This window comes from Monodelphis domestica, chromosome 7 (assembly GCF_027887165.1).
Source record: "Monodelphis domestica isolate mMonDom1 chromosome 7, mMonDom1.pri, whole genome shotgun sequence".
In the NCBI taxonomy this organism is placed as follows: Eukaryota; Metazoa; Chordata; class Mammalia; order Didelphimorphia; family Didelphidae; genus Monodelphis; species Monodelphis domestica.
In genome coordinates, this window is record NC_077233.1 from 53,765,839 (window position 1) to 53,780,097 (window position 14,259).

Sequence of the window (14,259 nt, forward strand, 5' to 3'; positions counted from 1 at the left end):
CTCCTTATTTACTAATAAGGTTACCTATCATATTTATTACCCAGGCTATTACTCTGGCAGTGCATGATCTGGAGAGATTAATATTTATTTAGACATAGTATGGTCCAGTGGAAAGAAGCCTGAAGAATAAGAGGACCCAGCTTCATATCCTTGTCAACTACTCATATAACCTTGGGTAAATCACCTCTGGGGTGATCACCTCACTTTTCTTCCCAGAAAGATGAAAGACTTGGAATAGATGACATTTAAAGTTCCTTCCAGTGCTGTGTGCCTAGTGTGAATTGGAGGATTATCTGTGGATTTCCATTACCCATAGACATCTTCCTTTTCTGGTCCCACACTCAGTGACCATGGATAATTGAGAGTTGGCTCCCTTAGGCTGAGAAAGTAGGGCAAGACTGCTGCTTGGCATCAATACTTTATCAGGGAAAAGAAAAATCACACTTAAAGGTTCCATAGGAATCCGGTATTGTTTCTTTTAATGGAGTTCTCAATTTAGCAAGTCCAGATGCTTTTTTTTTTTTTTGGAATAAGAAGTCTGTCTTGTTTTTCAATTTGTTCATTCAATTGCACCAACAAAGAAAAGTTTCAGGAAATTGTAACAGGGCCTGGTAAATCTCTACCACAAGCCTTGAATGTTTGGCTGGGGCTGGGAGCAAGAACAATCTAGGACAATGGATAAAAAATGATGGATTTGAAATCAGCCTACCCGGTTCCGAATTCTGGTCCCGTCACCTACTAGCTATCCCACCTGGGATAGACAAGTGACTTTCCTTCTTCTCTGAGCCTGTTTCCTCATCCATTAAGTAACAGGGTTGATCTAAATCAGAGCTTCTTATGAACATGTGTGCACATGTGTGTAAAATACATGTTTATATGTGTTACATGTTTAATATATAGCTTACATACATAATATATCTATTTTTAACTATTACATATATTTTAGCTGTTTCAGTATAATTGTCCATGTATTTTACTTCGTGCATGAAGAAAATAAGCTTCTGAAAGGGGGTCCATAGGCTTTTCCAGACTGCCTAAGGGGTCCTTAAAGGTTAAGAAGTCTCAGACTAGATGTTCTGTGAGGTTCCTGCTAGCTGTAAAATCGTGATCTTGAGATTTACCATAGTGTGGCATCCAGTTGTTCCTGTAAGAATTTCCAGATCCCAGCCCAGTCACTTGGAGGGTCCCAGATAAGTTCTGGCAAAGGCCTCCTGAGCTCTGTAGTCCTTGGAGGATCTCAAACAGGGATGACTCTCCTTGATATGGATGTGGGGAAAGTGCTTGAGTTGGGTGACTCATTAGATTCTCTCCCCTCACTAACTATCACCAGAAAGATTGCCATGGTCAAAATGGGGAGGGGGGAAGAAAGAAAAAAAAAGAAAATGGAAGGAGATCCCTATAGCCTTAATTTAATGCATTGGTTCAAGTGCTTTCACATCACTTATCACTTCAGGCACCACATGTGAATTAAGTGGCTGTGGTGGGCACCATGTTGGGCACTGGGCATATTCCATTTTTCCAATGCGATCTCATCAGTGTGGCCATTCCATCTAAAAGGGCAGTTTCCACCTATTTATATGTCCATTCTGGGTAACTTGCATCCATTTCCTTCCTTAAATTCCTCACAAGAAGTCCACTCGATGGAGTTAAGAAGCCATCCTCATGCTCTGACATTGTATGGATTTGAAACATGTGGACTGTCCATCACTTATCTTCTGCCCTCTGTACTCATCATCTATTTGGCTCTCTGATATTGTTTATTAATCAATAAACATTTATTAAGTACCTACTGCATACCAAAATATGTGATAGGGACTGGAGATATGATACAAAATTGCAATAATCCTTACTTTCAAGGAGCTGATATTCAACTGGGAGAGACATGTCTATAGGCAGATATACATGTATATGCTGGGTAATTAGAAGGGGTTCTAGCAGATGAACAGCATCAGAAGAGATTTCTTGTAGCAGATGGTGTTTGGATAGATCCTGGAGGAAACCAAAGATGCTGGGTATCTGAGGCAAAGAGGGAGGACATTCCAGGCTAGAGAAAAAGTTAATTCCATTTCTACTGCTTTGTTCTTTGTAATGGGTCCTCCATACATCTCTCTGTTACTCTCTGGAGTTAACAGAGAATCTCTGAGTTCTGAAATTAATTTCTTCAAGGACTATAGTTTTCTAAAACTCTCAGCCATGTAATAGTATTGGAAGAATAGTGGAGTTTTAAAAAATGAGGATAAATAAAGATAAATAATTTGCTGTGTACAATATACTTTACTGACTGCTGAGTATAAAAAAGCAAATGAGAGCATCCTTACCTTCAGTGTGCTTATACTCTGATGAAAGAAGACAAAATATAGGAAGGAATGAGAACGTGAAGGTGAAGAATTCATATAGGGCCATAGTGAGGAAACTCCTGGGGAGGTAACCCTGGTGAGATAAGACAAATGATCACCAATCAGAGTCTGAATTTTCTGGTGGGAGGGAGGAGGATGACATGGTGGGAAGAATGCTGAGAAGGGAAACCCTGAAACCCTGAAAGCACTGGGGATAAGCAACATAAAAAATGGCATGATCTCTATTCTTGAGAAACCTGTTTTCTCCTGAAGGAGGTGAAAGTAAGGAGAGTCAGGACAGAAAATACCACCTATACCCAGAGTCGAATGGTTTAAGAGAGTGATAGGACACTGGGGACATGGGAAAGGACAAGACAAAGAGATCTCTGATGATTTGAAGATGAAGAAAACATGTTTGTCTGGGAGAGATGAAAGAATCCTTCATGGAGGTTGTTCCTGAGTTAATTCTTGAAAGGAGAGAACAATTTGGAAAGATGAGCTCAGGAAACCTCAACTGGGCATGGAGACAGGATGTATCATGGCAAATTCCAGAGAACAACTAGGAGTCCATTTGGGCTAGAGAATGTTACCAAGTGCATAACAGTGAAGGGAGGCTAGAAAGGTAGAATCAGCTAGCAGAGAACCTTCACTGAATGCTGAGAGGGTGCTGCTTTTGCCTAGGGTACCACCACCATCCAGACTCACACCCCTATCCCCATCCAATCTAGCACAGTTTTTAGATATTGGCAGACACTAAAGGCTATCTTACTTCAATCAGGTCACAAATCCTTTATGGGCAAACAACTCCCATGATAAGAATATCAGTGGATTGACAATCTAATCCATCTACTGACAAGAACCAATGAAGCATCTACTGTGTACCAGGGAGTAGGGATGCATCAACAAGTAGGATACAGACCCTGTCCTCAAATTCAAAGAGCTGACATTCTCTCAGGGAGAAATAACATGTACTTACCTAAGAATATGCAAAATATTTTGAATTACAAGGTCATGGGGGGCAGGTTGGATTAGCCACTGGGAAGATCAGGAGAGCTATCATCTAGAAGGTGACAGTTGAAGCATCAAAGAAACTAAGGAGTCCTAATAGTGTAAAGATGAAGAGGAAGAACACTCTAGGGTGATGGGGTGGGGGGAGATGGTGAGGAAGAGAAGGAAGTGGAACAATCAGAACAAAGGATGGGAGACAGAAGATAGAAGGTCCCACATGCAAGAAACAGTAAGAAGGACTATTTGTCCAGATCATAGAATGCTTGGAGAGAAATGATATAAAATATTGCTAGAAAGGTAGGTTGGAGTCAAGCTGTAAAGGCAACTCCTGGTCTTTCAGAGGGACAGGAGGCCAGGGCTAGACTGATCCAAGATGTTTTTGTGGTGGTTGTGTTGTTTAGTTTTTTCAGTTGTGTCAGATCTTTGTGATTGGGGTTTTCTTGGGAGAGATATTGAAGTAGTTTGCTATTTCCTCCTCCATCATTTTACAGATTAGGAAACTGAGGCAAACAGGGTTAAATGACTTGCCCAAGGTTACTGAGAAGTAATGCAAAAAGAATATTAAAGGGGACAGCAGATTGGCTCAGTGGATTGAGAGCCAGGCCCAGAGATGGAAAGTCCTGGGTTCAAATATGACTTCAGACACTTCCTAGCTGTGTGACCCTGGGAAAGTCACTTAACCCCCATTATTAGACCTTTCCATTCTTCTTCCTTAGAACCAATACACAATATTGATTCTCAGATGGAAGGTAAGGATTTTAAAAAAAATTAAAAAGACTATCAAAAAAGAAGGCAGTTAGTAGCACAATGGATAATAGGGTACCAAACTTGAGTTCAAATCCAACCTCACTTAGGAATGAGGGCAAGTCACCTCTAGTCACCTCAGTTTCCTCAACTATAAACTAAGGATAATAACACATCTACCTTCCAGGGTCGTGAGAATAAAATGAAGATAATATTCCTAAAGTAATTTGAAACTCTTAAAGTACTATATAAATGCAAGTTCTCTCCTCTCTGTCTCTCTCTCTGTCTCTGTCTGTCTGTCTGTCTGTCTGTCTCTACCCCTCTTTCTCTCTCTCTCTCTCTCTCTATAAATATATATATATAAAACCTTAGTCATTTCTGTTCCTTTAGGACCCATTTCTTTATCAAATGCATGGGGTGTTACTGGATAGAATCCTGAAGGCCTCTGCAGCTCTGAGAATCTGTGGCTAGTCTCTCCCCTATAGGATGTCTGTCCATCCTCCCCCTACACCGTCCATGGCCTGGTAAACAGGATTAGTGCCCTGGTGGGCTCTTCTGTTTACTGAGGAGACTGGAGGGGGTGCAGACACACGAGTCTCTTCATTCCAGGGCAGCGGCCTCTGCTCACTTCCCTGACAGTTTACAAGGGCTTCTGACATGCCTATTTGCAGTATCATTAACATTTCTAAAGAAGCACACAGTCACCAGGGCCCTGTTGCTAGAGCTGCAGAGACTCTGCTCCCAGGCTGTGGGAAAATCCCTTCTTTGGGGCCCTTAGACCCCCTGAGCCTCTTCAGTCTCTGCAGCATTAATGTTCCTTCAGGGCAGATTAAGTGTTTAATCTGGGATTTCAGAGCTACCTTCATCCAGTGAAAGAAGTCGAAAACCAGTGAAAAGAAATGGGTGTAAATAAGGTCTCTGCCTTTGGGTGGCCTTCCCAAGCTGGGCTACTTCAGTTGGAGACAGGGAAAGGCAAAAAGGGAAGAGAACCTGGACAAAGGCATCTGGTGGTGCTGAAAGATCTTTGGCCTTAGATTTTGGGAACCCGGTTCAGGTCCTTACTGTAGTCATGTGATGCTGGGCAAAACATTGCACCTTTCTGGGCCTCCCTGTTCTCTGGAAAATAAGAAGGTTGGAGTAGCCACTCAGAGATCCTAAAAGTCCATTCTGTCTCTGACATTCTCTGTCCTAAGGATTCTCTTACCTCTGATATTCCATGTTCTAAAGACTCTCCCACCTCTGATATTCCATGTTCTATGGACTCTCCCACCTCTGACATCTTGTGTTCTCAGCACTCCCCCACCTCTGACATCCTGTGTTCTCAGCACTTCCACATCTCTGATCATCTATGTTCTGATGATTCTCCCACCTCTGATATTCTATGTTCTAAGGACTCTCCCACCTCTGACATCTTGGGTTCTAAGGACTCTCCCACCTCTGATATTCCATGTTCTATGGACTCTCCCACCTCTGACATCTTGTGTTCTCAGCACTCCCCAACCTCTGACATCTTGGGTTCTCAGCACTTCCACACCTCTGATAATCTATGTTCTGATGATTCTCCCACCTCTGATATTCCATGTTCTAAGGACTCTCCCACCTCTGACATCTTGGGTTCTAAGGACTCTCCCACCTCTGATAGCCCATGTTCTAAGGACTCTCCCACCTCTGATATTCCATGTTCTAAGGACTCTCCAAGCTCTGACATTTTGTGAGATTCTTCCTCTCCCTAAATAGTCAGGTCTGCACCCATATATATTCAAAATGTCAGAAAGCCCAAGGTTCCTGAAGAAAGGGGACGTTGTGGTGTCATTGTCAGTCTCAGCTCTACCTCTCTTCCTGTGCATGACTTTGACCAAGCCCCTTTGCCTCTCTGGTTCAGGTCCCTCCTCTATCAGATGGAATTAAGAATCCTAGGCTTGCCTCATGGTCAGAGTTTCTGTTTTATCATAGGATCTATTGACTAAGCTCTTTCCTGTCTAATAAGATGGGGGGGGGCATGTAAGCATTATTACAACATGTCATCATTTTATAGGTGGGGAAACAATCTAAAAAGTGATGAATTTGGGGGGAGTTTCAAAGTTGGAGTCAGGAAAACCGAAGTTTATGTGTAAATTCTGATGCTTCCTAGCTCTATGACTATGGACAAGTCATTTCACTTCTGAGGATCATTTCCCTCACCTCTAAAATTGAGGGATTGCATGATATGGCCTCTGAGCTTCCTTCCAGCTCTCAGATTATGGTCCTGACATACTGTACCCCTGTGACTTAGACAGAGTCCCATGATTAAGACAGGGCACAGACAAAACCTACAATACAAATCCAAGGCTCTCTCAACATCATCATGCTGTCTTTCCATCACCCCAGTAAGGTGGCCTACACATGCATTATCATGTCCATTTTATAGATGAAGGAACTGAGGCTCAGAGATAGAGTGATTGGCCCATAGTTGCTCAAGCTTGTATGTGTCAGAGGCAGAGTTTGAAACCATCACCCCACTTGTGACGTCAGCTCCCAGTTCTTTGCACCCCACCATTCTGCTTCTCTTAGCCTGAGAAATCTGGCCTCTAGGTAGAGATTTCCTTTGGGTCCCAAACATTTCTGATCAACTCTTGCCATGGAAGCCCAGGCTTCATTGTTTTGCTATGAATGAATAATCCTACATACATACTAGGAAAGTCTGTGCCATTTGTGGGGAATTCCCAGTACAGGAACTCTCCCTGCCACCTGAGCCCTTGGGAAGTTAAATAACCCACTCAGGGTCACATATCTCGTGTCCCAATAAATATTTAAACCTAGGTCTTCCTGAACTCCATCCCCTACACCACAGTGCCCAGCATCCACATTATATTGCTAGTATTAATATTCCTGCTCCCAAAGGGGAGGAAGTCTTTGGGGTTAACCCTGCTGCCATGCTGCATTTGATTTTGCTCTTTCAAGACAAGAGGATCACTGAGGCAGCTAAGTGACTCAATGGAATCAGAGCCAGGGCTCAAGATGGGAAGATCCTAGGTTCAAATCTGACCTCAGACACTTTCTAGCTATGGGACTCTGGGCAAGTCACTTAACCTCCCTAAGTCTTTATCACTCTTCTGCCTTGGAAGCAATGCATAGCACTGATTCTAAGACAGAAGGTAAAGGTTTAAAAAAAAAAAAAAAGCCTAGAGGATCACTGCCCCTGTGCCTCTGAACCTTGGGCCTTTCTTGTTGACTCAGTAAATTAAGATTTTCATCGAGAAATTTGAAGCCTCATAGTGGCTGGACCTCTCTGGCTCTGTGTAGTTGGCATTCTGGGCTTTGTTCTAACTTTCTAAACATCTATTTGTCTTCACTGTCGACTCTCTGGTAGCTTTCAAGGACGGAGCACTCCTGCCTCGTTTTTTTAATGTTCCATCTTTTCAGCATGCTGGGGAGCTGTGTGGCCTTGCAGGCAGTCACATTCTTCCTGCTTCCCAGTCCTTCCACTCCCGCTCTTCATTGTGCTCCGAGTGTGTGTTTGGAGGGTGAGAACAGAAGGGATTGTCTCAGTTCCAAAGCCTAGGGTCTGCTTTCCCATGGCATGACCCAGTCCTGAGGCTGGCCTCCTTGGCACAATGGAGAATAGCAAATCAAGCCCCGTTCCTGAGGTTTCTGAACACACTGTGAAAGCTATTCACGGCCAGTCCCTGCTTAAGGGGAATGCCTGAACCGCCAAACTACCTCTGAGCAACAAATCCAGTTGGGAAGCCTGGCATCCCCCAATGTGCAAATCAGATCATCTTCTAATGGACACCAGCTGCTCTCCTTGAATACGGGTCTCATAACCCAAAATCAGAATTCATTTTGGCAAGGGCTATTATTCATGTCCTGGCATACCGAAACATGGGACTGAGAATTCACAGGATGAGATGGATTTTTAGGAATTTTAGGGATCTAAGAAGAAAGGTTGTTTAATTCAAGACCCAATGAACAGGTGACCCTGGGCAAGTCACTTAACCCCCATTGCCTAGCCCTTAATGCTCTTCTACCTGGGAACCAATATAGAGTATTGATTCTAAGATGGAAGGTGAGAGTTGAAAGAAAAAATCTCCACATTGTCCATGTCCATATATATGTGTATCGTTAGGGTTCTTGCTTGGAGACTTGACCACTTGACAGAAGGGAGAGAGGCAGCTGGATTTCCTTGGGAGGGGTCCATCTTTATCTTAGTAGTACGAAGCTGATCCCTGGAACTGAGGCCAGTGTTTGGGCACCAATAACCTTGCTGTTGTACAGCCTGAAACATGGCGCACCCAAAGGCAACAGAGAGGTGCACTGGCTGGCTGCCGTGTATTCTACAAGTAAAGAGATGTTGAGGATGCTTTGGGGGAATCTACAGCTTGGAGAAAATGGGATAACCATGGCCATGGCTTGGATGTTCCATTGATACCTCCTGCAAGGTCAAGGAAATGTGCCAAAGGGACTCTGCACACAAGGTGGACCTGCAATGGTGGGAGGATGTGGATGAGTCACCCGGTATGGGAGGATGTGGGAATTCTGTTTGTGAAGAGCTTCAGCATCTGCAGCACCTGCCTCATTTATCTCACTGTATCCCCAGGCTTAGCACAGTAGTGGGTGCACACAGCAAGTAAGTCAATGAGCATTTATTAAGCACCTACTATATGGTTTTAGGGACACAACAAAAGGTAAAAAATATGGTACTTGCCCTGAAGGAGTTTATGTTCTAAAGGCAGAGGCAGCACCAAGATACAGATGGTGTAAATAGAAGGTGAGAGGCACAGTCTCTTGTAAATCTAACTGCAGGATTTATCAACCCAAACACAAAAAATGATGCCTGGCTCATGGCAAGAACATTTCCCATCCTTTTTCTTTATTCATTTTTTAAAAATCCTTACTTTCTGTCTTTGATTCTACAATAGAAGGGCAGTAAGTACTAGGTCAATGGAGTTAAGTGACTTGTCCAGGAAGGATCACATAACTAGAAAATATCTGAAGCCAAATTTGAACCCAGGACCTCCAATGTAGCTTTGCCTCTCCCTCTTTCCCCTGATTCTCCCCCCCCCATTCTTTTTTTTTTTAAACTTGGAGTTAAAATAAACAGGATAAAAAATGAAAAGGATAAAAGTGAGTCAAGGGGAAGTCAGACCTGGGGCATCTTCTTCAGGTTAAAAGTTCCTCAGGAGTTACTATCTATTTAATGCAGAGAATTAGTCAGGGAGGAAAGGCTACATTTACAGGCCAATGACCAGGTTTCAGATCCTGATTTTTTTTTTTTTTTGCTACTTGTATGACCTTGGGTAAGTCATTTTTATCTCTTTGGGCCTCAGGTTTCTCATCTGTAAATTGATAGCATTGGACTGTCAGAGATTTTTTTTAAATTCTTATCTTCTGTCTTAGAATCTATACTAGGTATTGGTTCCAAGGCAAAAGAGTGGTATAGGCTAGGCAACAGGGGTTAATTGACTTACCCAAGTTCACACAGCTAGGAAATGTCTGAGGCCATATTTGAACTCAGGACCTCCCATCTCCATGGCTGGCTCTCAATCCACTGAGCCACTTTGCCCCTCCTAAATTAGAAATTCTTGACCTTCTTTGGGCCAAGGATCCCTTTGGCAGTCAGATAAACCTTGTATTCACAAAATATATATGATTATAAAGGAAACTACACAAAATGCAAAATTAATTTTTTTAAATTAAAATATTAAAAAGTTTTAAATTCATGGACCCCTTGCTTAAGAGCCCCTGGATTCGAGAATCCCTAAGTTTCTAGCTCTGAACTGATGATCCTCTTTCCATGTTGAGTTGTTTCCTCTCATTGAATGCCTGACCAAGCTTTGTCTCTGACCCGATTCATCAGGGGTAATTAATCGCAGTCACTTTTTAAATACCAAATTCCCCAGCGACAGAAAGGCAGTTAACTTCTCATCTTCCTTCACTTCCTGAAAGCCCCTCGACGGGAAAGAAGTTGTCCTATCGATCTCCTTCGCCATCAGAATGCCTCATTAAGTTGTTTTGGCCCTGATTTAATACTGGCCATGGGGTGACATTCTATCATCAGCTTTTTAAAAGAATTTTGACAAGAAAGACCTCACTTCTCTGGTACCTTGTTTGTAAAGCCACGCTTGGACATCACCCAACTGTCTGTCCCCAATTTGGCATCATTCCTTTGCCCAAAGAAGCCTTTACCGAGGCTCATGAGAGACCACACACAAACATACAGACATACAGAGACAGAAAGGTTGGGGGGGGAGAAAGAGAGAGAGAGGAGAGAGAGACAGAGACAGAGACAGAGACAGAGAGACACAGAGAGACACAGAGAGACACAGAGAGAAAGAGAGAGGGGGGAGGAGAGAGAGGAGAGAGAGACAGAGACAGAGAGAGACACAGAGAGAGAGACACAGAGAGAGAGAGGAAAAGAAAGGGGAAATAGAGTTGTCTTGAAGATGCCCATTTCTACCAGCATAGTAAACAGTAGGGGCTTTGTAGGAGGATCTGGAGGAGAGAAACTAGACCATAATAGACCTGATCATTACTCAAGTTTACATTTTGTTTCAAGATTACAAAGAGCTTTTCTCTCAACAGTCCTGTTATGTAGGGAGCATATATGTGACCATGATAATGCTTATCTTACAGGAAGGAAATCCTTCTCCAGCCTCCTTGACAACCTCTACTTCAGCATTTCTAGTTACAGGAAGCTCACCCTCCTATAAGACAGACCACAGAATTATCAACCAGAATTCTAAGGAAATTCATTCTAATATTGAGCTAAAAGCTGCTTTCTCTTTGTAAATGTTACCCACTAGTCCTAGCTCTGCCTTCAAGAGCCCTCCTGCCCCTGCCTCCATCCCAGGACAAGAAAACACCCCAAGATCCTTTCTCTCCATTACACAGATATTTAAAAACAGCAATCATAGTCACACTTCTGCCACCCCACTATCTACTATTAACTATTCCTCATGGAACATTGGTTTCAGGTCCCTTCACCAGCTTGGACCTTCTCATTGGGTGACAGTGTGTCAATGTTTTTCTTTTTTTTAAAAGAAATACTAAAGTTCTTCAGAGAGACCTTGAGAGTGTCCTTGTATCAGCTCTTCTGACTTTTGTGTGAGCACTTGCCTTGTGTGAGTTTTCCATAAAATAGTCTTTTAAGCAAACATTCATTTGGCATTTAATTTGTCTGAGTATTGAGGATACAAATCCAAGCCAAAAAGCAATTTCTGCCCTCAAGGAACTTACATTCTAATGGGAAGGCAACATATAAAAAATAACTGAAATTTGGGGAGTTGGTGGGGAAAGGTGGTATGTGCAAGTGTGGTGATGCAAAACTTGATGTCAAAGTCCCAAGAGTAAGAAGCACCACCTGGAGGGGAATGAAGAAGGACTGGCTTGGGCCCCTCCCCCAAAATGGAGGCACTATAAGGGACTTACCAATGGGAGTAAAGCACTATAAGGGTTGAGGGATATTCCAGAGAGAGAAAGCAAGGTGAAGTCTAGAAAGTCAAAAGTACAGCTGGGAGGGAAATCATTGACATCTAAAACCCTCTGGAACCTTATTCCTGTCCTTTCTTACCTTTTCAAACCTTTTCCCCTCTTATTTCCCTTAATGTTGATTATATTCTAGCCAAATGGTACAAGTAGCTATTTACTCCATTCATCCTGGCCTTTGTAAGAACCATCCTTTTGTGTACACCACCCCCATTTCTGGAATGCCTTCCTTGATCCTCCTCACTGAAAGTGTATTTTTTCAATTCAATTCAGAAAATTTTAATTAAAGACCTACTCTGTGCAAGGCACATTTAGGGGTTTGGCGGGGGGTACTAAGATGAAAGAGTTTAATTAAAAGAGTTTTTGAGAAAGAGGATTATAAGGGGAATCAGGAGATATAGCACCTGATCTATATTTTGAAGGAAATTGGGTATTTTTTGATGCAGAAGAGTGGAAGGAATGCCTTGTAAACTTGGGAGTCCTTGTACAAACTCGTGGAGGTAGGAGATGGAATGAAATGTATGCAGTGAATGTAGCAGGCCAGTTTGATTAGAACTAAGAAAAAAAGAGAACAAGGTGAGATAAACAGACCTTTCTTCTGAAAAGCTTCCTAGAGAACTTTCTCTGGGTTTCTCCTTTGCCCCTATTACAATCAACATTGTTTCATGCATCTTTGTGTTTTTCCTATACAGTGAATTTCTAAAAGGGACTGTTGATTTTCATCTCTATCATCTGAGCACATAATACAACACCAGTTGTGTTCTTAAGTCACACAAATTACTTATAATAACACAGTTATTAAGTAACAAGAACTTAGTGAATATTTTAAGTGTATAAATGAATGGATGGATAAATGAATGGTCACTAGGCAACATGTGGTAAGTGCCAGATGAATGGTACCAATAGTAAGTGAATATGCTAGAGGATGGAGGAGAGAGAGAGAGAGAGAGAGAGAGAGAGAGAGAGAGAGAGAGAGAGAGAGAGAGAGAGAGAGAGAGAGAGACACAGAGAGAGACAGAGACAGAGAGAGACAGAGACAGAGAGAGAGAGAGAGAGACAGAGAGAGAGAGAGAGACAGAGAGACAGAGAGAGAGAGAGAGAGAGAGAGACAGAGAGAGAGAGAGAGAGAGAGAGAGAGAGAGAGAGAGAGAGAGAGAGAGAGGGAGACAGAGAGAGAGAGAGGGAGACAGAGAGAGAGGGAGAGAGACAGAGAAAGAGAGAGAGAGACAGAGAAAGAGAGAGAGAGACAAAGTCAAAGAAATATCACAGGAAACAAATCTAACTCCATCTAGAAGTATTTACCTAATGTATTGTCCTAGGTGGTAAGAAGGATTCAAGAGAAGTATAATCCTCAAAGGTTCTGCTTTTCTTGGATTAAAGAGATTCTCAAAATATCTTATTTTATGGACATTTATGTTTTTCCTCAATAGCAATATTTAGTATTTTTATGAGAATGGTGTATAATATAGTATATACATTTTATATTCTATATTATTATTATTACTACTACTACTTATTGATTTAATGTTGCAAAGCACTTTATTATCTCTTCAGGTCCTTAAAATAATAATAACAGATAACATTTTAGCACTTACTAGGTGCTAGGCTTTGTACTAAGCACTTTACAATTACTATCTCATTTGATCTCACAACAACTCTGGAAGGTAGGTGCTCTTATTATTATCCCCATTTTACAGATGAAGAAACTAAGAAAAACAGAGTTAAGTGGCTTTCCCAGGGTCACACAACTAGAAAATATGAGAGACTGGATTTGAACTCAATTCTTTCTGACTCCAAGCCCAGTGCTCTGTCCACTGGGTTAGCTGCTCCTATGTAGTAGATACAGCTTCCAGATGATTAGAATGTGACTCAGAGTGGGTGAGATGATTTGTAAAGGCTCTGATAGCACTTAAAGTAGCAGAATCAGATTTAGGTGCTCCTAATTTCAAAGCCAGAGCGCTTCCTATCCATGCTTCCTCTAGCAAGAGTGATTTTAGAGTCAGAGGAACTATATTATTGAAGCCTGTGACTTACTAGCTCTGTGATCTTGGTTATATCCCTTCATCTCCCTGGGCCTGTTTTCTTACCTTTAAAATGAGAGAGTTGACCTCCATGGCATCTGAAGGCTCTTTAAATTCTCAATCTAGCAACCTTAAAGCTCTTTGGGCTAGAACTCAATGGTCTCATCTAATGGTGACTCCTATTTGAGAAGCAGACGATCCAGTAGAAAAAGAACCAGAGGTGGACGGAGCCTCACCAAAAACACTGGCATGAAAACCCTGCTTTGAAGGTCTTGACTCTAATTGAAGGGTATTTGGAAACGAGAAGGATTCCATTAATGAAAGATAAAAGGAAACCACACACAGAGCGCAAGCTTCTGATGGAAACTTGAAATCAAAACAGAGCAAATGGCGCCAGGCCAGTTGTCGAAGCCAATGGAGTCTGAGTTGAGCAGGACAGACTTGGATATGGCCAGCCAAGGCAACCCTTGGATCCCCAGCTTATTCTCATTGACTCAGCCTTGTGCTTCCCACAGCTTTCTTGCTCCCAGGTCACCCAAGTTGGGGTTTTTGGGAGGAGAGTCTATGATCATACTCATGCTCTCAACAGTTCTCTGAAACACATTGTTCTCTAGTTCTTGTAGAGGCACAGAATCATAGGATTTAGGGGCTAAAAAGAGGTTAGAAGCTCTCCAGTCCAATGTATA

At 42.3% G+C, this 14,259-nt stretch overlaps 1 protein-coding gene and 1 long non-coding RNA gene across 2 annotated transcripts in view; one reads left to right on the forward strand and one right to left on the reverse strand.

The window, feature by feature from the left end:
- The window catches only part of LOC103106091 (uncharacterized), a 10,569-nt gene extending 5,294 nt beyond the window's left edge, over positions 1-5,275 (reverse strand). The window contains exons 1-2 of the long non-coding RNA XR_008913425.1: positions 5,151-5,275; positions 2,319-2,430 (exon numbers count right to left, since the gene is read on the reverse strand). This is a non-coding gene — a long non-coding RNA (uncharacterized LOC103106091). The remainder of the gene's footprint in view (positions 1-2,318; positions 2,431-5,150) is intronic.
- SLC6A11 (solute carrier family 6 member 11) overlaps positions 1-14,259 on the forward strand; it is a 185,130-nt gene that overhangs the window by 110,158 nt on the left and 60,713 nt on the right. The window lies entirely within an intron of this gene.